Below are 22,395 nucleotides of genomic sequence, written 5' to 3'. Positions count from 1 at the left end.
TCACTTGTACATAATGTTCACTATTGTAAATAAACTCCCAAGAATGTCTCCCTGCCTATGGCTCCTTCTTCTGATGAGCAATGTTAGTGTTACTCAGATGTGAAACCTTGGCTCCTGCACAAGATAAAGGCAGGTGTCTCAGTCTAGGGCTCTTCTCTGTGCTTTGTGCAGTCTTCAGACCAAAGTGATGGTCCAGCCTCACACTCCCTGGACACTTTACTGATACCTTGTCATTGCTGCCAGAATGCCGTGGGCAGACGTCACAGAGTTCCATCATTCTCTGTTTGTGCTCTCAGCATCTTTTAAGGTGGGGCTGGCCCCCATCTCATCAGCATCTGTGACCAATGACGCTGTGTCCTTGATGGGCTCAGATGCTGAAGGCTGACAAAGGATCAGATGCACTTAAAGTTTCATGATATGACCCTGATCACAGAGCGCAAGCAAGCTGCCCTTGGCCAAACATGAGTCAGACATTTACAGAGGCTATGTGAAGATCGATGGAGTGTTCTCACTGCATGTTGTCATCATTCTCCTGGAATCGAGAGACTATTAGGGCCTCCACTGTATCCCCATGACAGGAGCCTTATCACGGAGGGTATGCCATAAGCCAGACTGGAGTCAAACATTCACAGATGCAATGTGAGGACCTATGGTGTCTCTTAACTGCATGTTGTCATCATCCTCCACAAATCTAGCAGCTATGAGGGCCTCCTGAGTGTGCCTGCCTTGTCTGGCCAATATGATGGCCTCGATGGCATCAACCTCATCTTCAAGGACCTCCTCACCCTCATCTCCATCAACGTCCTCCTCATTGGAGGAGATGTCCAGCTCCTCCATCTCCTCCTCAGCCAATTCCTCTCCCCGTTGCAATGCCAGATTGTAAAGGGCGCAGCAGATGATGACGATGCGTGACACCCTCTGTAAACTATATTGCATGCCAATACCAGACTGGTCCAGGCAACGGAACCTCATTTTCAGCATCCCAATGGTTTGCTCCACCAAGGTGCGAGTTGCAGCATGAGCCTCGATATACCTTCACTCTGCTGCAATCTAAGGTTATTGCACAGGTGGCATCAGCCACATCCTCTGCGGGTAGCCCTTGTCCCCGAGGAGCCATCCCTGCAGCTTCTGTGGACTTCAGAAGACATCAAAGATTTGTCACTAACTGAGAATATAGGAATTGTGGACACTCCCTGGAAACCGAGAGCAGACCTGCAGGATGTGTTTGTGGTGATCACACACTAGCTGCACATTCAGCGAATGGAAGCCCTTGCAGTCAATGGCACCCTGCACCTGCGGGAAACCTGAGATCTGGGCAAATCCAATTGCTCTTGCTTCCTGGCTTTTCTGGTCCCAGACAAAATGCGCAAAGTTGTGTGCCTTCGTGAAGATGGTGTCCGTGACCTCATGGATGCATTTGTGGGTGGAGTCTTACAATATCTCACAGAGGTCACATGTGGAGCGCTGAAAGAAGACACTAGCGTAAAAATTGAGCACCACAATCACTGCCACTAGCAGTGGATGCCCTCCATGTCCCTATTGCATCAAATCCTGCAGCAGGTGGCAGATCTGACCAACAAGTTCCCTAGACAATGGCAGTCTTCCACAACACTGGTTCTTGGTCATCTGCAGGAATGAAAGGGGGCATCTGTAGACTTTGGGTCTATCTAGGCGCTGACCAGCAATGGCTTGCTGTAGCTCTTCAGCGGTGTGTGCGGGAGCCCCAGCCACCACTTCTTCCTGAGTATGCTGCTCCTCCCTCTGAGCAGCCAGGTGCCACTGTCGCTCTCTTCTCCATTGTTTCCGCTCTCTCTACGCCACGAGGCATACAGCTAGTTCACCAGGCTCCATGCTCCTGATGTACTCCTCTTGCAGGATGAAAGAGAGAGATTCGTGGGTTAGCTTGGGTGTTCTAAGAACCTCTCTTGGTTAAGTTTGAAAGCCCCTTAACGCATCCTATAGAGCGCTGGCAACTACTTGGATGGCCAGAGTTTAGTGCACTGCATGGCTGCCCGAAACACCATCCTCCTCTGCCCCACTCCTTCTGACTGATTGGCGGCAGCTTCGCCCACTGGACTGCATGCTGTGCTCTCAGCTCAGGCGCAGGCATTCTCCTAACCCGCACTGCAAGCTGCGCTGTTAGCTTGAACCATGGAGGAAACTAGTCCAAAACGGATTGATGACATTGCAAGGGGCTGTGAGTGCCTCCACAGTGACAGCTCCATGGCCAGCTTTTGCAAGGAGATTGTACGATGTGCATAGTTGTCCAACTGTTCTGCAGTCCACTAAGACGCTCATTAATTTGCAGTCTGCGTCCGAGAGGTGAAAAGCTCTGGAGCACTTGATGGCACTTTCATGCCTCTGCATTTCTTGAATGACAGATAAGCTAGAGTCCTGAATCCAGGCATGTTAATGTGGCTGTGCCCGAACTGTCTCAGCTGCAGAGAATGGTCACTTTATACAAGGTTTCCCTGATGTGTGGCTGCTTCACCACCTCCCCACCCGGCACGTTCTTGTGCACTACCATCAATCGCAGGGCAGCCCTTGCCCCCTCCCCAGCTTGCCTAAACTGCAGGGCAGCTCTTGCCCCCCTCTGCCAACTCACCTCAACCACAGGGCAGTTCATGCCTCCCCCAATTCGCCTTAACCGCAGGGCAACCCTTGCCCCCCCAATGCCCCCCCCCCCCCCCCCCCCCCCCCCCCCCTATCAACTCATCTCAATTGCAGGGCAGCCCTTGCGCTCCCCCACCAACTCACCTCAACCACAGGTAGCCTTTGCCCTACCCCAACTCTTCTCAACCTTCAAGTCCAACAGATGACCCTTGCGAGCACTGTGCAACATTACTGCGCATGCACCTCTGAGTTCCCCCCAAAGTGCAGCCCGCCAGGTGCACGCCTTATATATGCTGTTGTGAAACACATCGGTGTGCAATCACACCAATGTGCTTGGATGATCCAGTGTGGGGAGATGATTCCGAGGGACTGGGCTTAGAATGATATGCAGAAGTATTACAATGAGGTTCCGCACATCCGATGGCAAGAAACGCAGCCTGCCATTGATGGGTAGAGAGGACGATTGCAAATTTGTTTCATGACATCATGAAACTGATTTTGCCCTTCTCGCCATATTGTCGCTCCTGACACCAGCGGGTTTGGAAAATTCCACCCTATGCTTTTGCATAGTCACATTATTTTTTGCTTTCACCTAAATGTTGCAGGACATTCATAAGAACAATTCCTGAGAGGTCTCATTCCTTCTGAGGGTGCACCACCACAGAATCTACAGCCATGTACTAGTGCGGCTATTCGCAATTTAGTGGGTCCACTTAGACAATTGGATTTTCATCTGATGACTGAGATCTCACAAGTGAATATAAGCAGACATTGGTGACAAGCACAGCTGTGAAGAGTCTCTCTCAATCCTCTCCAAGCTCTGTTTTTCATCCATTCACTGGCAAGGTGGTGGTGAACTGGCTTCTTGAATCGCTGTGTGTCCATCTGTTGTAAGTAAACCCACAGTGCTGTTAGAGAGGAAGTTCCTAACGACATTGAAGGAGTGATGTTAGAGTTCCAAGTTAAGATGGTGTGTGACTTGGAGGGAGCTTGCAGCTGATGATCCTCCCATGCATCTGCTGCCCTTGTTCTTTTAGGTGATAGATATTGCAGGTTTAGAGGGTGATGACGAAGGAGCCTTGGCAAGTTGCTGTAGTGCACCTTATAGTTGCACATGCTGCTACTGCTGTGCACTGGTGATGGAGGGAGTGAATGTTTTAAGGTAATAGATGGGGTGGCTGCTGTGTGCTGGATGTTGTTGAGCTTTTTGAATGTTGTTGGAGCTACACTCATCCAAGCAAGTGGACAGTATTCCGTCACACTCCTGACATGTGTCTTATGGATGATGGGCAGGCTTTTGGGAATCAGAGGTTGAGTTACTCACTGTAGAATTTCCAGCCTAGCAAGCGCAGCATTTAGGCAAGGGTTCTGAACAGCCTGCCTCCACCTCTTCTGAAGCCACATTGCACCACTAGAAGCAGTGGGAAACATCAGTTAAAGAAAATGCAATTGATCATGTCAATGCACATGGATGGTTGACAAAATGTTTACTTTTTAAAAAATAATTCCACATAAAATGTAATGATTTGCACCACTTTAAAGTTTTGCCCCATATTGCATCCTGAAGGTCTACGCAACCCTTCACATGTTTCCTGATGAATATCAATGCTGTGGCTACAAGAGCAGGTCAGAGGCTGGGTCCTTCACTGCCTTTGGGTTAATAAACTGGAACTCCTTTCTTAAAAGCACTATGGGTTTACCTACACCACATGGACCTCAGGGATTCAAGAAGGTGGTTCACTGCCCCCTTCTGAAGAGCAATTAGGGATGGACAAGAAATGCTGGCCTTGCCAGCGGCACTCACATCCCATAAAATCATTTTAAAAGTACTTGATGGACCCATTGGGCGGATGTGCAATGGGTGGATGAGTGAAGGAACTGCTTAGAGCAAGGGAGCAGAGTGCTTGTGCTGGTGGTCAAAGCTATCTCTGGCTGCTGGATTTTGGGCAGGATTTTCCAGTCCCAACTGTGGCAGGCGACACGACTGGTGAGACAGGAAAATGCAGAGGTCGGCCAAAAGCCAATAATATTCCACGCAAAAATAGTTCACGATTTTCTGCTCCCGACTTTCAGGGCAGCCCGTCGCGCCATGTCAGAACTGTATTTGCATTCATTGGAATATCATGAATATGCATTAAAAACCCAGTTCATTAGAATCATTCCCTCACACCAGATCAAAAGGCTACACCAGTGGCTAATTAGACCAGCATGATTCATGACCTGATATAAGTGACGTACACTTGGTGAATAACATTTCACTCCTGACCTTGAGGTGGGTGTGCACAGTGTCGCCTACCTTTCACTTGCACTGCGTCTGCAGCTGCTCCAACTTCGTGCCAAGACTGCACAGGTAAGACCAGTGGGAAGTCAAGGGGGGAAGGTGTCAGAGCCAAGTCTTACCATGCGAGATCAGTTGGAAGGTGGGGCCATGGGGGGCTGCTGCTGGAGGGCAAAGGCTTGATTGTTGTTGGGGGGGCTGCTGAAACAAGACAGTGGCAAGTAAAGGGACTGGAGGGCAAAGGATTGACCTGGGATGGGGGGGGTGATGGGTAGCAGTGGAGCCCGGGAGCAGGTGCCACAGATCTTTGAGGGCCCTCGGTGTATCCAGGATTGGCTCCTCTTAGACAAAGGCTACCCACAAATAATGTGGCTGATAACGCCCCTTCGGCGGGAACAAAGTGCCTCAAAGGAAAGGTACAACGCTGCTCATTCTGCAATACACTCATATAGCTTCAACTTTACCTTTATTGACTTATCTTTGGATCACCATCTTCAGCAATTTCACACAGGTCTGAGAAGCTCATGATGTTGCATGTAGCACCAGTGTCTATCTGACACTTCACAGTAACTTGATGCTCTCCTTCTGCCATCTTCATTCCAATGGTCACAAACCGTTTTTTCACATTGCGACTTGACGGTGCAAGCCTGTTCTAGGTTGTAAAGTGATTTGTCAGAATCACCGTCCAACATCTCTCCAACAACCATCTCAGAATCACAGAATTATTACAGTGTAGAAGGAGGCCATTCGGCCCACAATTTCTGCTTCTTCTTTCTAAGAAAACACTTACATGCAAAGTGAGTCAGCTTCTTGCAGTTAGAGCACTATTTTCCCAACACTGGACATGTTTCCTTTCCTTTTGCGTGGTGTCCTCCATAATATTTACATCCCTATACTCTGGCCTTGATCTTTCTGCTGGCCCTCCTGTAAACGTTTCATCCTTTTCTCCATTATCTTGAACTTGTAAGGCCCAGACTGCCTCTAAGTACAGTGCAAAGCTGTGTCAGTTCTCCCATTAATACTCTCCAGCTGATGATTATCAACCTCAGATCTTCTGCACGTAGCTTTCTTGAAAGTATGTTTCTCATCTCTCAGCAGATGTGCTCTCATGGTAGGATCCCTTGTTTCTCAGACAACCCTATCTCTGATCAAGTCATCCTTCAGTTACCCAAACTCACAAGATTCAGCTAGACATCTCAGTGCAGTCACACTGAAACCAATGTTCTCCCCATCTTCCTGAGCTCTAGTGTTGAATACGTAACATTCATAAATAGCAGCCTGGCTTTTCTGGTCCTCAGTGAGGCCTAGGGCACAATACAGCTTGTAGCACTCATTCCCTAGCACTGATAGCAGAGTTGCTGCTCTTAATTGTTCAGGTGTCTTGTTTAATATTGTGACAATTTCATAGTTCTGCCTTTGAGACTAGAGGAACTTCCAATTCATTCTCAAATCTTCCTTCATCTCTATTGGAGCGGGTACTGGAATATTCAAAGCTATACGAATGAAACAGGACAGACCAACTGGCATCGACCTAGGCACCAGAAACGAAAACAGCAATCTCAGCCCTGTCAACCCTGCAAAGTCCTCCTTACTAACGTCTGGTGGCTAGTGCCAAAATTGGGAGAGCTGTCTTACAGACTAGTCGAGCAACAGCCTGACACAGTCACCCTCACGGAATCATATCTTACAGATAATGTCCAAGACACCACTATCACCATCCCTGGGTATGTCTTGCCCCACCGGTAGGACAGACCCAGCAGAGGTGGCAGCACAGTGATATGCAATTGGCCTGAGAGTCCTCAACATTGACTCTGGACCCCATGAAGTCTCATGGCTTCAGGTCAAACATGGGCAAGGAAACCTTCTGCTGATTACCATGTACCGCCTTCTCTCGGCTGATTAATCAGTGCTCCTCGATGTCAAACACCACTTGGAGGAAACACTGAGGGTGGCAATGGCACAGAATGGACTCTGGGTGGGGGACTTCAATGTCCATCACCAACAGTGGCTCGGTAGCACCACTACTGACCTAGCTGGCTGAGTCCTAAATGACATAGCTGCTAGACTGGGTCTGCAGCAGGTGGTGAGGAAAAAACATATTGGACCTCATCCTCACCAACCTGACTGCCGCAGATGCATCTGTCCATTACAGTATCGGTAGGAGTGACCACTCTACAGTTGTTGTGGAGACGAAGTCCTGCCTTCACCTTGAGGATACTCTGCATTGTGTTCTGTGGCGCTATCACAGTGCTAAATGGGATAGATTTCAAACAGATCTAGTGACCCAAGACTGGGCATCCATGAGCCACTGTGGGCCATCAGCAGCAGCAGAATTGTACTTGAATACAATCTGCAACCTCATAGCATGGCATATCCCCCACTCTATCATTACCATCAAGCCAGGGGATCAACCCTGCTTCAATAAAGAGTGCAGGAGGGCATGCCAGGAGTAGCACCAGGCATACCTAAAATTGAGGTGTCAACCTGGTGAAGCTTTAGCACAGGACTACTTGTGTGCCAAACAGCATAAGCAGCAAATGATAGACAGAGCTAAGCAATCCCAAAACCAACGGATCAGATCTAAACTCCTGCCACATCCAACCATGAATGGTAGAGGACAATTAAACAACTCACTGGAGGAGGAGATTCCGCAAATATCCCCATCTTCAATGACGGAGGAGCCCAGCACATCAGTGCAAAGGAGAAGGCTGAAGCATTTGCTACAATCTTCAGCCGGAAGTGCCGATTGGATGATCCATTTTGTCCTCCTCCGGAAGTCCTCAACATCACAGATGCAAGTCTTCAGCTAATTCTGTTCACTCCATGTGATATCAAGAAATGGCTGAAGACACTGGATATCACAAAGGCTACGGGCTCTGATAATTTTCCAGCAATAGTACTGAAGACTTGTGTTCCAGAACTTGCTGTGCCCCCAGTCAAGCTGGCCCAGTACAGCTACAACACTGGCATCTACCTGGCTATGTCCAGGTATGACCTGTACACAAAAAGCAGGACGGATCCAAACTGGTCAATTGCCGCCCCATTAGTCTACTCTCCATCATCAGTAAAGTAATGGAAGGGGTCAGCGACAGTTGAATTTGCTTAGCAATAACCTGCTCACTGAGGCCTGGTTTGGGTTTCACAAGGGCCACTCAGCTCCTGACCTCATTACAGCCTTGGTTGAAACATGGACAAAAGAGCTGAACTCCCAAGGTGAGGTGAGAGTGACTGCCCCTGATATCAAGGCCACATTTGACCGAGAGTGGCATCAAGGAGCCCTAGCAAGACTGGTGTCAATGGGAATCAGGAGGAAAACTCTCCACTAGTCGAAGTCATACCTAGCATAAAGGAAGGTGGTTATGGTTTTTGGAGGTCAGTCATCTCAGCTCCAGGACATCACTGCAGGAGTTTCTCAGGGTAGTGTCCTAGGCCCAACCATCTTCAGTTGCTTCATCAATGACCTTCCTTCCATCATAAGGTCGGAAATGGGGATGTTCACTGATGATTGCACAATGTTCAGCACCATTTGCGACTCCTCAGATACTGAAGCAGTCCATGTCCAAATGCAGCAAGACCTGGATGATATCCAGGCTTGGGCTGACAAGTGGCAAGTAACATTCGTGCCACACAAGTGTCAGTCAATGACCATTTTCAACAAGAGAGAATCCAACCATCATCTCTTGATGTTCAATGGCATTACCATCATTATATCCCCCCACTATCAATACCCTCAGGGTTACCATTGACCATTGAACTGGACTAGCCATATAAATACTGTTCCTACAAGAACAGTCAGAGGCTAGGAATTGTGCGATGGGTAACTCACCTCCTGACTCCCCAAAGCCTGTCCACCATCTACAAGGCACAAGTCAGGAGCGTGATGGAATACGCCCCATTTGCCTGGATGGGTGCAGCCCCCACAACACTCAAGAAGCTTGACACCGTCCAATCAAAACAGCCCACTTGATTGGCACCACATCCACAAACATTCCCTCCCCCCACCACTGATGCACAGTAGCAACAGTGTGTACCATCTACAAAATGCACTGCAGGAATTCACCAAGCCTCCTTCAAATGCACTGTCCAAACCCACGACCACTGCCATCTAGGAGGACAAGGGCAGCAGATAGATGGGATCACCACCACCTGGAAGTTCCCCTCCAAGTTACTCACCATCCTGACTTGGAAATATATTGCCATTCCCTCACTGTCGCTGGGTCAAAATCGTGGAACTCCTTTCCTAACAGCACTGTGGGCATACCTACACCACATGGACTGCAGCAGTTCAAGAAGGCAGCTCACCACCACCTTCTCAAGGGCAATTAGGGATGGGCAATAAATACTGGCCCAGTCACCAAAACCCACATCCCATGAATTAATTAAAAAAATACTGACTCAGCCAGCAGCCAACATCCTATACAAATTTGCAGACTGGTGTTTTAATTATTTTCTGCTGTTTCTTACAGCAGCTGGATCTCTTACAGTGATTAAACAAGCCCACCCTGGCACCGGAATCTCCTCCAAGGCCATGAATGTCATCAGCGACATCTTCGAGTGGATTGCCAGCAAGGCTTCCCACCTGGTCCATTACACCAGGCAGCAGACCATCTCCTCCAGGGAAATCCAGAGCGCCATCCACCTCCTGCTGCCAGGGGGAACCGGCCAAATACGCCGTCTCCGAGGGCACCAAGGCATCGCTAAGTACACCAGCTCCAAGTGGAGCTCCTGCAATTAAAGAACAAATCTGTTGATTGTTTGTTATGAAAAGGGGGATGTTCATGTCTTTTGTTCATTATGAAAAGGGAATGTTTGGATTTTGAAATGCAACAGTGCTGCATGTAGTATCTGGCTTGCTGTAGTCAGTTGACCTCTGCCATGAGGCATTCACTTTTGTAGTAGCCATTTCAGATCAGTTCGATAAAGACCTACAGTGAGAAAGCGCTGAGAGGTACTGCTGTCTTTAAACATGTAGTAGAGACAGTGTTTCTTGCTATGCCAAAATAGCTCTCTAATTAGAGTAAGTTGTCACACAAAAGTCCACGAAAAGTCTGTGGGTAGCTGTAAATGCAATGAACATCAAAGGCTGCAAAATCCATCCTATATATTATTAAAATCATTTTACGTGTATGAATATAATAATGTGGAGTCCTTTAATAAATCACAACTCAGTATCAGAAACCACTGTCTATTCAGTCAATCACATCACAGAATTTTGATCACAGAGGCTCTTGTTGCTTCAACCATCCAGATCCAAGAACCTTGTAATCAGACACCAATCGGATTCTTGACCATTTCTCATCCACTCACATTCTACCAAAATATTTTTGTGGCATACAGTCAACATGACAGTTTCTAATTGAAACTCTGAGCTCCTAAAATTAACATTTATGATAGAAAAAACATGTGAATAGTTAAGCAATTCAAATAAAAACAAACTGACTCATAAACTTGGCTACAAGAACTCCCTGTTCCACTTCTGATCTTAAGATGGAGAGAAGGTCATTGATGACACAGGTGAAGATGGTTGGACCTAGTATCCCCCAGTGAGGTACTCCTGCAGCAATGTGCAAGAGCTGAGTTGAATGTCTTACAATAAACCAACCATCTTCCTTTGTGCCAGGTGTGATTCCATCCAGTGGAGAACCTATTAACTTCAGCTTTCCTTCGGATCCTTGGTGCCTCTTGCCAACAGCCAAGGGTAGTTGATATGGTGCTGTTCTCTGGCCTATTTTCTGTCATTTCCACTCAATTTCTGCTGACTCATATTTACATTAGTGTTAAATCTATATCAACCATCAATAGTTAACTCAAACTTTATCTGTTTTATGGGGCTGAATTTTATGCTGCCCCACCGCCAGGCTTGCAAGCTTGCCATAAAATTCCCCAGATGGCCTTCCCATCACCCTCTCACCCACTCCGACCTGTCCACAATTTAATGGTGGGACAAGGGAGCCCCATGCCGGCCCTTAAGTGGACAATTAATGACCAGTTAACGGCTATTTCCACCGGCCTCAATTTTAAGGCTAGTGGGAGGAGCTCAGGAGCAGTGCAGAAAGCGGGGAAGTCACCTTCCTCAGGCCGCTGGCAGGGAGGGGGTGTTGGCACTTCCTTCAATGACCTCCTTTCCTCATTGGGCACCCCCCAGTAGGGAGACTAGACGGTCTAGGTCTGAGTGGAAGAAGAAGGTCTTCCCGGGGGTGGAGGGGTGGGGGCAGGTGCACATATGGTGGGTCAAGTTGGGGGTTGAGAGGAACAAAGGTGCCAGGAGGGGCTGAGTTTGGGAGAGGGTGGATGAAGGTGTCAGGGCGGGGATGAGGAAGGGGGGTGTACAAAGGCGCTGGGGGGGCAAAGGTTCAAAGGGGGAAGGAGGGTGTCTGGGGGAGGAGGGCGCAATGGGGAGAACGCTCCAAGTGGGGAGGTAGGTGTAAGGAGGGGGTATGGTATAAAGGAGGGAGTTCAGAGGGGTGAAAGTGTCTGGGAGGGAGTTCGGAGGGAGGAAAGGTGTCCAGAGGGAGGACAGAGTAAGGGTGGAGGAGGAAGTAAGGTGGGGATATCGAGGTCAACGTGCAAGGGAAGGGTTTGTGGAGTCAATGACTGCCTGCTGGGGAGAAAATTGAGAGTGGGCATGGTAGGAGGAAATGATGAATGTGAGATGGGGCAGAGGGATCCAGTATGCTGGAAGACTGAGGGTGCATTGGTAATGGTAGAAGGGGGGCAAGGTTGGTTGATCGGGACCCGAAGGCAGACACGGTTCTGGGGGTGGGAAGGAGAAAGTCAGGGAGGTCAATGTGGATTGGGGTGGGATTTTCAGGAAGGTAGGGAACATGCAAGTTCACATGGACATTCTGGAATGACAAGGGTTTGGGTGGAAAGTGATGCCAGTGGGTCCATAGTGATGGGGGAAAGGAATGGGGGAGGTGTAAGGACGATGAAGCTAATCAAGAACTTTACCACAACTATGTTTGTCAAATTGAAAGTGAGCAAAGCCTCGTGTTGGATTAGCACAGGTGCTGCATGCAAGTGCAATCAGTGGATGGTCAGAGATGCGGGACAGCTCAGATGGACAACTGAAAGAGAACTCCAGCAGGCAGCATTGAAAATGGTCAAGACAGTGAGATGAGCGTGATGGATGAAGGCTCTGCATGCATGGGAAAGTGCTTGGACAAATTTCCAAAAGGCCCAGACCCACACAAAAAGACTTCTTTTCTCCCTCCAGAATGACTCATGGTCCGACTGTGTGCAGCTGAACTGTTAGTTGAGGGGGGGGCTCGTGGGGGTGATGCAGGGGGAGGACTGGTAAAGCCTAAAAACAAATCTGAAAGACACTACCACACATTATTCAGTGAAAGTGAATATATTTTCAGATTATAAAGTGACAAAATGTGTTCACCCAAGCAACCAACTGTGATCAGAATTTCTTAACTTTTCTAGGCCCATCAGTTCTTCTAGGTGCTGCCCTGACATCCGCAACAGAGGTGGAGACAGCTTGGGCAATGATTGGCCCTGTTGCCTCTGATGACTTCAGCCTACGTCCTCTGGAGAGCCAAGGCCTTGAGAGACCTGGCTTGCTTTGGCTGTCCTGTGGGCCAGCTGCTCTTTCTGCAGTGACAGAGGACGAGATTGAGGGGGACACAGGCAAAGGGGACATGGAGTTAGCAGACAGTGTCTGAGATTCCTGAGTGGATGACCCAGAGGTGTCCAGCTGTCGCTCCACATCCCTTTGGGTGCCCAAGGCCCGCAGCCTGACTCCTTGAGGGGAAGGAGCACCTGGTGGGACATTGAGGTGCCCCGTTTCCCTCTCGTGTTGTCGCTGCAGGAACTCACCCATGACTACTGTGATGGAGTGCAGGTTTGCGCGCAATTCCACATTCTGCTAGACCAGGGTCTCCATTGCATCTGCCATCTTCCCTTGGAGACCTTCAGACATGCACATGTGGGCAGTGCTTCATCAGAGAGTAGGCAGACACACTCCTCCGACTCACTTGCCGCTCTGTTGAGGGCTTCCAACAGTTCTGCATGATGTTTCCCCACCTTCTGCTGACCCTCCATGATGAGTTGAAAGGCCAAATCCAGAGGCTCATCATCTGAATCAGACCTCAAAGGTGCCTGTTGTCCAGCTGTCCTCCAAGTGCTGGGGAGCTTGGCTGAACATGCCTCCTCCTGCTGTGGACATGTATCTATGCGGTGACCACCAGGTTTTGAACCTAAGCCTACTCCAGATCTAGGTTCCACTGAGGTGTGTGCCTCTGTGCTGGTGGAGGGTGTGGATAAGTGCTGTGACAGGTCTTACTGGCTGCTTATTCCCAGCTCTTCAATGGAGGAGATGTACTCTTGGCTGGAGGTGACGACATGGATGGAGCTGAGCGACTGGCTGGTTGAGGGTGTTGGTTGCTTGGCAGAGCTCCCGGTGAACCAAAGTAGAGATAATTAGTGCATGGCGGCAGAGTCAAAATCAGGAGAGAGAGCACTCACAGTTACGTTGAGAGACGGATGATGTGGTGCAGGATCTTCAAGTGAGTGTTTGCCGCCGACCTCACTGTTGCCGCAGGCATGATGCACATCCTCACCGGTCAGCATGATGGCACGCTGCCCAAAGTGAGTGAGAGGCCTAATGTGGGCCACTCCACCCCCAGTCTGGGACCTCTCCCTGCTGTTGTGAACCAGCATCTCCTGTATGAAAACAGATGGAGACAGTGTGAGTAGGACACATGGCACTGCATGGAATGTTTGTGTAGGGAGCAGAACCCATGGGCAAGGTGAGGACACGAGCTCCAGAGGGTATGAACCTGATGAAGATGTGAGGAGAGTATGTGAGAGTTAGTCATGTTGTCCCTTGAGGTGTGAGATCCTTGTGAATGCCTGATGGGTTTGTGAGTGTGAGTTGAGAATGATGAGGTGGTTGAGTTACCCTGCACTGGATAGCTGACCTCCTTTGTGTTCCAGTGGCTCTGAGCACAGCTGCCACTACCTCCTAGTGGTGGAATTCTTGTGGCTGGGGCAGGGGTAGAAGACATCACTAAATGTCACTAAGTTTGGGGGATGCCTTCACCTTTCCTTTCAGGGCCACCTGTCGTCTGGAGCAGTCTTGATCTGTAGACATGAAGTAGGCTGCGTTCTGGTGCACTTTAAATATGGCCAAGAGCAAGGAAATGCTGATATCAGGGCATGGCATGCAAATCCGAGCCCACCTGCCAGCGATCCAGCGTGTTTCCCGCGAATACATTGTTAATGAGGCGGGACACGCTGGGAAGTGGGTGATATGGCACGAAAACTCACCATTGTGGCCAATGGATAGAATGTCTTTTTTCAAGCCCGCTACCACAAACCTGAGACAATTCTGCCCTTAGAACCTGGGGATTGTTTGTCATCCCAGTCTTGGCCACTGCGCTACTGGCTCTGCTAGGACTACTGAGCTGCCGGCCAATCAGGATGGAAGTTTGTTTGCCTGTCAAACAATGCATCTTAATGCATGTGCACAGTTGCTTCGCTAAGGTTATGATAGACTTACTCTTAAGTGAAAGATGGAAGTCCTATCTCCAGCCAATTAAATGACTGCACTATGGGTGGGGATGTGTTCCATGCTGACTCTTCATGTGGCAGGGCAGGAAATCCCAACATTCAAAAAATCCTGCCTGTAGTATTGTTTGTTTTTTCTTTTGCTCACTACTTTGCCACCTATCTTCATGCCTTTATTCAGGGGCTGTCCTTTTCTTCTCCCTACAGCCATTTCATATAGACACAATGCCTTTCCCATTAAGAATCACCGTTTATGGATGTAGAGGGAGATCAGTGGAAGAGTTGTCAGGCTGTGAAAACTGCACCAGAAACACAGATTCGTCTATTGTTACTCACATCAGATTATGCAGCAGAGGTTTTCCTACTTCCATTTGACTGTTATGTCACATGCAGCAAGTGGACCTACTGCTCATCTCCATGACATGCTCTATTCTTGTCATCACTGAGGCCATAAATACGTGTAAGTTTTAAACTATGGAGTCAGTGCCTGCTTTCAATAAGGCATTGGGCTGAATTTAGTTGGCCCAATGGGGGCCTCCCCCCGTCAGTTGGGGAACCAGCGTGGAACCCCTGTCAGTTCCATGGGGGGGACCCAATGGTATTAAATGCCCTTAAGGCCTTCCCCAGGATTCAAGACCCTGGCAGCAGATGTCCTGCTCACCAAAAGCTGCCGGCCACTGGGAGTGGTGGCAGCTTCTGTCATTGCACTCACCAGAAGCCCAGGACCACCAAGGGACCCCAGGTCAAAGATGAGTGAAGGTGGGATGGGGGTCGTGGAAGAAGGAGTGCAGGTAGGTCAGTGGCAAAGGCAGGGTAGTGGCACAGAGAACCTGATAATGATGGACCACCCCCGAGAAGCCTGCTGGCATACCCGACAGGATTTGCTGGGTGGTCTTCAGGAGGCATGGGAAAACCGTGCAGCTCCCATTTAATCCTTGAGCCACCACTGAATTGCAGTAGGCTCAGGAATAATGGATGTCAATTAGCTCATTAATGAGCCTAATTGACATCCTGTTGACGGCAGCCAGGAATCCTGCATCAGCACCTTCTGCCCTCTGATTTAATCAGGGGAAGTTTTGCTGCTGCTGGGAGACTGACACAGGCCTCTCCTGCTGTTAAGTGGGCCCAGCCACCAGGTTCATGTCACGATATTAAATCCAGTCCATCATAACCTTAGCCAAGCAACTGTACACATGCATTAAGATGCATTGATTGATAGAAAAAAAAAACCTTTCTCATAGGCGATTGGTGACAGCGTTATGGAGCGTTATAATTTTACAGAGTGGCAGGATTTCTAATGGATCAAGGTCTTAATAGATTACATTTATCAGACCTGTGCTTAGTGTCACCAACTACATTAACAAGAAAAGGTTGTACTCGCTTATTGTGCAGGTTGTCTGAAGGCAAAGGAGGGCAGCATTACAGTTGAGAGTAGCTAACTATTTGAAGTTTAAATATAGTTCATGATAAGGTGTAAAGTAGTTAAAGCTAAATTAATACCAGGAAGCTTTTCCATAGAGAGACAAATGCATGAAATGGACTTTTAGCTAGGGTAGTAGAGGGAAAACTCTGGAATCATTTACTACTTGGATGTGATGATAGGCAGTCTTTTTGTATGAACCAGCTAAGATGAACCAAATGACCTTCCTTACTTGTACCTTTGTATATTGTGAGGTAACAAGTAATCTATTGTCAAAATAGGGACATTGCAACCTACTCCAGGTGATAGGCCCAATAATCAACGTGGTGATAGGATATCAAGATTATTCATGAAGGAGAGGATATGCTTGTAAAGTTATTTATATTTATTGAACAAGGGTTGGTGACTCCTTCTATCATCCAATGTCTTCTCAGGAGATCAGGATCTAACTTGGATATGATTCTAAGCTTGGGTTCATTTCTTTCTCCTTTAGTCACATAATAGAGTACAAAGCTTTTACTGTTCTGCTAATCTGTGATACGACCAGGATGGGAGGAGTGTGCAGTTGATCTAGCCCCACTACCCCACAGGTCACAACCTTAGTTTAAATTTCAATTCACTCACCTTCACTACTGTTACCCAGAATAAAAGAGACTTTAACCAGGCTTCTTTCAATAACTTCAGAATGATTGATTTATTGTAAAACAAAACTTTTTTTAACAAGTTGCAAGAACTGGTTAATTCACAATTGTAATCTGGAAGTATAGGTATCTATCCCTTTAAAAAAAAAATCCCCAGTCACACAGACACACATACATACAAACAAAGGACAAATAAGTCGAGCCTCTGCATAGATGGGCGGTTGGAAAGAAACTTTATAAGAAAAGGATAAAGTTCACAGGCTTTCGACACTGTTGACCTGGTGCTCTCTCGTGTGAAGACTGATCGCTGATCACCTTAATTGTTCTTCAAAAAGGAGCCTGGTGTGGATGAAAATAAGGCCGGATCAATCCTTCTTGTCTCAGCTTTTCAGGTTTCCAAACGCAGACAAGCTATATGTCGATGAGGATTCTCTGGCTATAGGTTGATCAACAGACGCAGATCTTCAGGCAAAGCAGGGAGAGAGCGAGTCAGGGCAGCCTTCCTTCTTGGCTTATTCTCCAAAACCGAGTTCATAAACAACTGATCCAAAAGTTAAAGCTTGCCTCTGTCATGTGATTTCCAGTAAATCACTAGCCTTTGCCTTTACCACTTTTTTTGCCCCTTCACTTAGTGATTGCAGCTAAAAACAAATAACTCTTTCCACTCAAGTACCAAGCTGGTCAGATGATTTTTCGGAAAAGGCATGTTTATTCACAGTTCCAAGGTGAATTTACAACCTTTTCTTTAAAGAAAACCCCAGGTCAGCATCCAAGTATGCAGACAACACAACGCCTTTCCGTTTTTAAAAGAAAAATATAGTTTTGAACGATATGATTCTTCAATCTGGTCTGCCAGCCTAAATGTTGTTTGTGGGAGAAAAGCTAGGAAGAAAGTAGAACAGGAATTTGAAGGACAACATTCATCAGAAAAGTATTGTACAATCATTTAAAGAAATGCCAAGTTCTGATCAGAATGGGTTCCTTATTTTTGATACTAACACCCATCCAGGACCCTCCACCCCTTCCTGTCCCTCTGAACCCATCCGGTCTTCTAATCCCAGCCCCAGCCATGTATTCACCATACCCCCTGACCTTCCCCTCTCTGATGCTGAATGTTCAGTACTCAGCAAAGGACTCAGTTTCATACCCTTATGCCCTCACCTCAATGAATTCCAGGCTCGACACGATGCTGAATTCTTCTTCCGACGCCTTCGTCTCCATGCTCACTTCTTTGGGCAGGAGTCCTCCCCCCATCCAACGGATCCTTTCACTTGCCTCCAGTATTCCCCCTGAACCCCTTCAGCTGGCCTTCTAACTGCTCTTGATCTTTTCATTGAGAATTGTTGGCATGTCATCGGATGTCTTAATTTCTCTGCTCCTCTCACCCATTCTAACCTGTTTCCTTCTGAACTTGCCGCACTCCGTTCTCTCAGGTCCAACCCTGAATTTGTTATTAAACCTGTTGACAAGGGTGGTGCTGTTGTTGTCCGTCGTACTGACCTCTACCCTGCAGAGGCTGAGCGCCAACTCGCAGACACTTCCTCCTACCTCCCCCTGGACCATGACCTCACCACCGAGCATCAAGCCATTGTTTCCAGGACTGTCACTGATCTCACCTCCTCTGGAGATCTTCCCTCCACAGCTTCCAACCTCATTGTCTCCCAAACCCATACAGCCTGCTTCTACCTCCTTCCCAAAATCCACAAACAGGACTGTCCCGGTAGACCGATCACATCAACCTGTTTCTGTCCCACGGAACTCATTTCTTCTTATCTCAACTCCATTCTCTCTCCCCTTGTCCAGTCTCTTTCCACCTACATCTGTGATTCCTCTGATGTCCTACATCATATCAACAATTTCCAGTTCCCTGACCCCAACCGCCCCTCTTCCCCATGGATGTCCAATACCTCTACACCTCCATCCCCCACTGGGATGGTCTGGGGGCTCTCCACTTCTTTCTTTAACAGAGGCCCGAACAATCCCCATCCACCACCACTCTCCTCCGTTTGGCTGAACTTGTTCTCTCACTGAACAATTTTTCCTTAAACTTATTTCAGCTCCTCCAAATAAAAGGTGTGGCTATGGGTACCCGCATGGGCCCCAGTTATGCCTGTCTCTTTATGGGGTATGTGGAACATTCCTTGTTCCAGTCCTACTCAGAGTCCCCTCCCAAAATTCTTTCTCCAGTAGATTGATGACTGTTTCGGTGCCACTTCACGCTCTCACCTGGACCTGGAAGAATTTATTAATTTTGCTTCCAATTTCCACCCCTCCATCACTGACACTTCCCTTCCCTTCCTTGACCTCTCTGTCTCAATTTCTGGTGATAGGCTGCCCACCAATATTCATTACAAGCCCACTGACTCCCACAGCTACCTCAACTACAACTCTGCACACCCTGCTTCCTGTGAGAACTCCAACCCATTCTCTCAGTTCCTTCACCTCCATCGCATCTGTTCCAATGATGCCACTTTCCAAAACAGTGCTTCTGACATGTCTTCCTTCTTCCTTAACCGAGGTTTCCCACCCACGGTGATTGACAGGGCCCTCAGCTGTGTCTGACCCATCTCCTGCGCCTCTGCCCTCACACATTCCTCTCCCTCCCAGAACCATGATAGGGCCCCCCTTGTGCTCACTTTGCACCCTACCAGCCTCCGCATTCAAAAGATCATCCTCCGCCATTTCCACCAACTCCAGCATGATGCCACCACCAGACACATCTTCCCTTCGCTCCCCCCACCACCCCGTTGTCATTCCATAGAGACCATTCCCTCCGGGACACCCTAGTCCACTCCTCCATCATCCCGTACACCTCAACCCTCCTACGAACATTCCCGTGCAACACCAGCCCCTTTACTTTCCCCCTCCTACCTGTCCAAGGGTCCAAACACTCCTTTCAAGAGAGACCAAACGCAGACTGGGTGACCACTTTGCGGAACACCTTCAGTCTGTCCGCAAGTATAGCCCAGGCTTTCCTGTCGCTTGCCATTTCGACGCACCATCCTGCTCTCATGCCCACATGTCCATTCTTGGCCTGCTGCAATGTTCCAGTGAAGCTCAACGCAAACTGCAGGAACAGCACCTCATCATCCGATTAGGCACTTTACAGCCTTCCGAACTTAAAATTGAGTTCAACAACTTCAGATCATGAACTCTCTCCTCCATCCTCACCCCTATTTGATACCCTTTTTACAATATTTATTTTTAAATTTTCATACATATATTTTTTTCCACCTATTTCTATTATTATTTTAAAAAATTATTTCCATTCATTGTTTCATCCACACCTTTTAGCCTATTTCGATCTTTTTTCCCACACCATCCCCTATCCCACCCCTTACCCCACCCCCGCTAGGGCCATCTGTCACTTGCTCATCCTGCTTTCTACTCTTAATGTCACCATTAGTACCTCCTTTGGCCAGTATCACCACCATCTACACCCCTTCGACTTTTTGTTTATGACATTTTTTGCAATCTCTTCTTTGCCTCCACTTATCACTGACCTTCTATCCAGCTTCACCTGTCCCACCCCCTTCAACAGTATACATTTCACCACATTTCTACTTCTCTTTAGCTCTGAAGAAGAATATGGCCTCGAAATGTTAACTCTGTCTTTCTCTCCACAGATGCTGTCAGACGTGCTGAGATTTTCCAGCAATTTTTGTTTTTGTTTCAGATTTCCAGCATCTGCAGTATTTTGCTTTTTTCCTTATTTTTGTGATCACTGTTACCACATACACTGAAAGAAGGGAATGAGTCTTTCTCACCATGAACGGATATAATGAACAGATGCGAATGCTAGATTTAAGTCTTGTGTAGCCAATTGTAAAATATCTTAATGAACTTATTTTTATTATGCACTATACTAAGGGATCATCAAATTTTCTGAAGGCAATGCGGAAGGGTATCTACTTGTTACATGTTAAGTCACATTCAGTAAAATGGAACCTAATGCAGCCACAGCTGAGAATATGTATTGTTGAGATGATCTGCTCATGTTGAATCTGAATGGATGAACTTGATTCTGCCTTCTATTCTACAGCATACAAAATACTTGCCTTTTTTGTGTTTGACGGACTGCTTCAACTTGTATCATGTTGTGTCTGACACTCCACAGTGAAACTGAACGTGAAGTTTGGTTGTGTAGCTAAACCATGATTTACATTAGTTTTAAACATAGAGTAACTGGTATAATTTTGCATCTTCTCACTATAAGTGTTTTGGTTAAGTTCACCACTGTGGCCAATGTTACTGCTATTTTGAACTCCGAGTCACCAGCAAAGGGTTTTCCTCGCTCAGTTAAGTTAATTACATTCCTATTTTTTAAAACTTTCCCCAGATCTCAAATGGTACCTCTCTAGACACATTATTGCTTTTATTCCTGGCCATGAATGATATTCTGGTTGGTCTTTGACCAGTGATTTATTAGCTGACAACTTGAGACCATAAATACAGGCTGTCTTACTGCTGTGTAATAAGTAGTTGTCTGCGCTAAACCCAGTCATAGTAATATTCAGGAACACCCGGCATCGCATCGCTTTTTGAGTGATTAATTGTTTAAGATTTAAAATAAGAATGGTCTATGACTGATTCTGCATACATATTATGTAAACGTTTCCTCAATCTTTTCTACTTCTGACTGAATAGTTCAGGTATTAGGACATAGGTATTAAGAAGGTCATGGCTTATATTTCCATTGACCATAAAATGCATCAGATGAAAAGTAGATGAAATTGTGAATGCTTAACACAAAGAAATGACGTAAATACGAAAGCAAAATACTGCTGATCTGGAAATCTAAAATACAAACAGAAAATGCTGCAAAAACTCAGCAGGTCCGACAGCATCTGTGGAGAGGAACACAGTTAACGTTTCGAGTCCGAATGACTCTACATCAAAACTAAGGAAAAATAGAAAAGAGGTGAAATATAAGCTGGTTTAAGGGGGGTGGGGGGTGGGGGCGGGGGGGGGGGGGGGGGGGACGGGGTGTGTGGGCATGGGACAGGTAGAGCTGGATAGAGGGCCAGTGATAGGTGGAGATTGCCAAAAGATGTCATAGACAAAAGGACAAAAAGGTGTTGACGCTGGTGATATTATCTAGGAAATGTGCTAATGGGGACATTAAGGGTGGAAAGCAGGACGAGCAAGGTACAGATAGCCCTAGTGGGGGTGGGGTGGGGGGGGGTGTGGATCAAACTAGGCTAAAAGGTAGAGATAAAACAATGGATGGAAATACATTTAAAAATAATGGAAATAGGTGGGAAAAGTAAAATATATATAAATTATTGGGAATTATTATGTATTTCCATCCATTGTTTTATTTCTACTTTTTAGCCTATTTCGATCCCCCCCCCCCACCCCCACTAGGGGTATCTGTCCCTTGCTCATCCTGCTTTCTACCCTTAATGTCCCCATTAGCATATTTCACCCCTTTTCTATTTTTCCTTAGTTCTGATGAAGAGACATTTGGACTCAAAACATTAACCGTATCCCTTTCCACAGATGCTTTCAGACCTGCTGAGTTTTTCCAGGTATTTTTGTTTTTGTTCTAGATTTCCAGCATCTGCAGTTTTTTGCTTTTATTTGAGATAGAGTGAGTTGTGCTGCTTAAGAGAGAGGTCAAGCGTTTGCATGTGGCAATGCATAGCATTGAGAGTGGATCTTGGGATGCAGCAAGAGCAGTGGTTCAAGAAATTCTGAATGTCGAGGAGATATCTGATCGTGGATAGATTTAAAACACAAAGGATGGGAATTTCACTAAAAATCCATGTGGAATAAGTTGGAACCAGAGACTGTTGTTGAGGAAGGAAATGTGGGTGTGAAAGTGCATTTGGTTCATACCTGAAACATGAGAAGGGAAATAGAAAGCAATAGTAATGAACAAGGTAGAAGTGACAAACAGAAATTCCCTTGGAGAGAAGAACAGA

Source organism: Carcharodon carcharias, chromosome 12 (genome assembly GCF_017639515.1).
Source record: "Carcharodon carcharias isolate sCarCar2 chromosome 12, sCarCar2.pri, whole genome shotgun sequence".
Lineage (NCBI taxonomy): Eukaryota > Metazoa > Chordata > Chondrichthyes > Lamniformes > Lamnidae > Carcharodon > Carcharodon carcharias.
Note: the sequence above shows the minus strand (reverse complement) of the source record.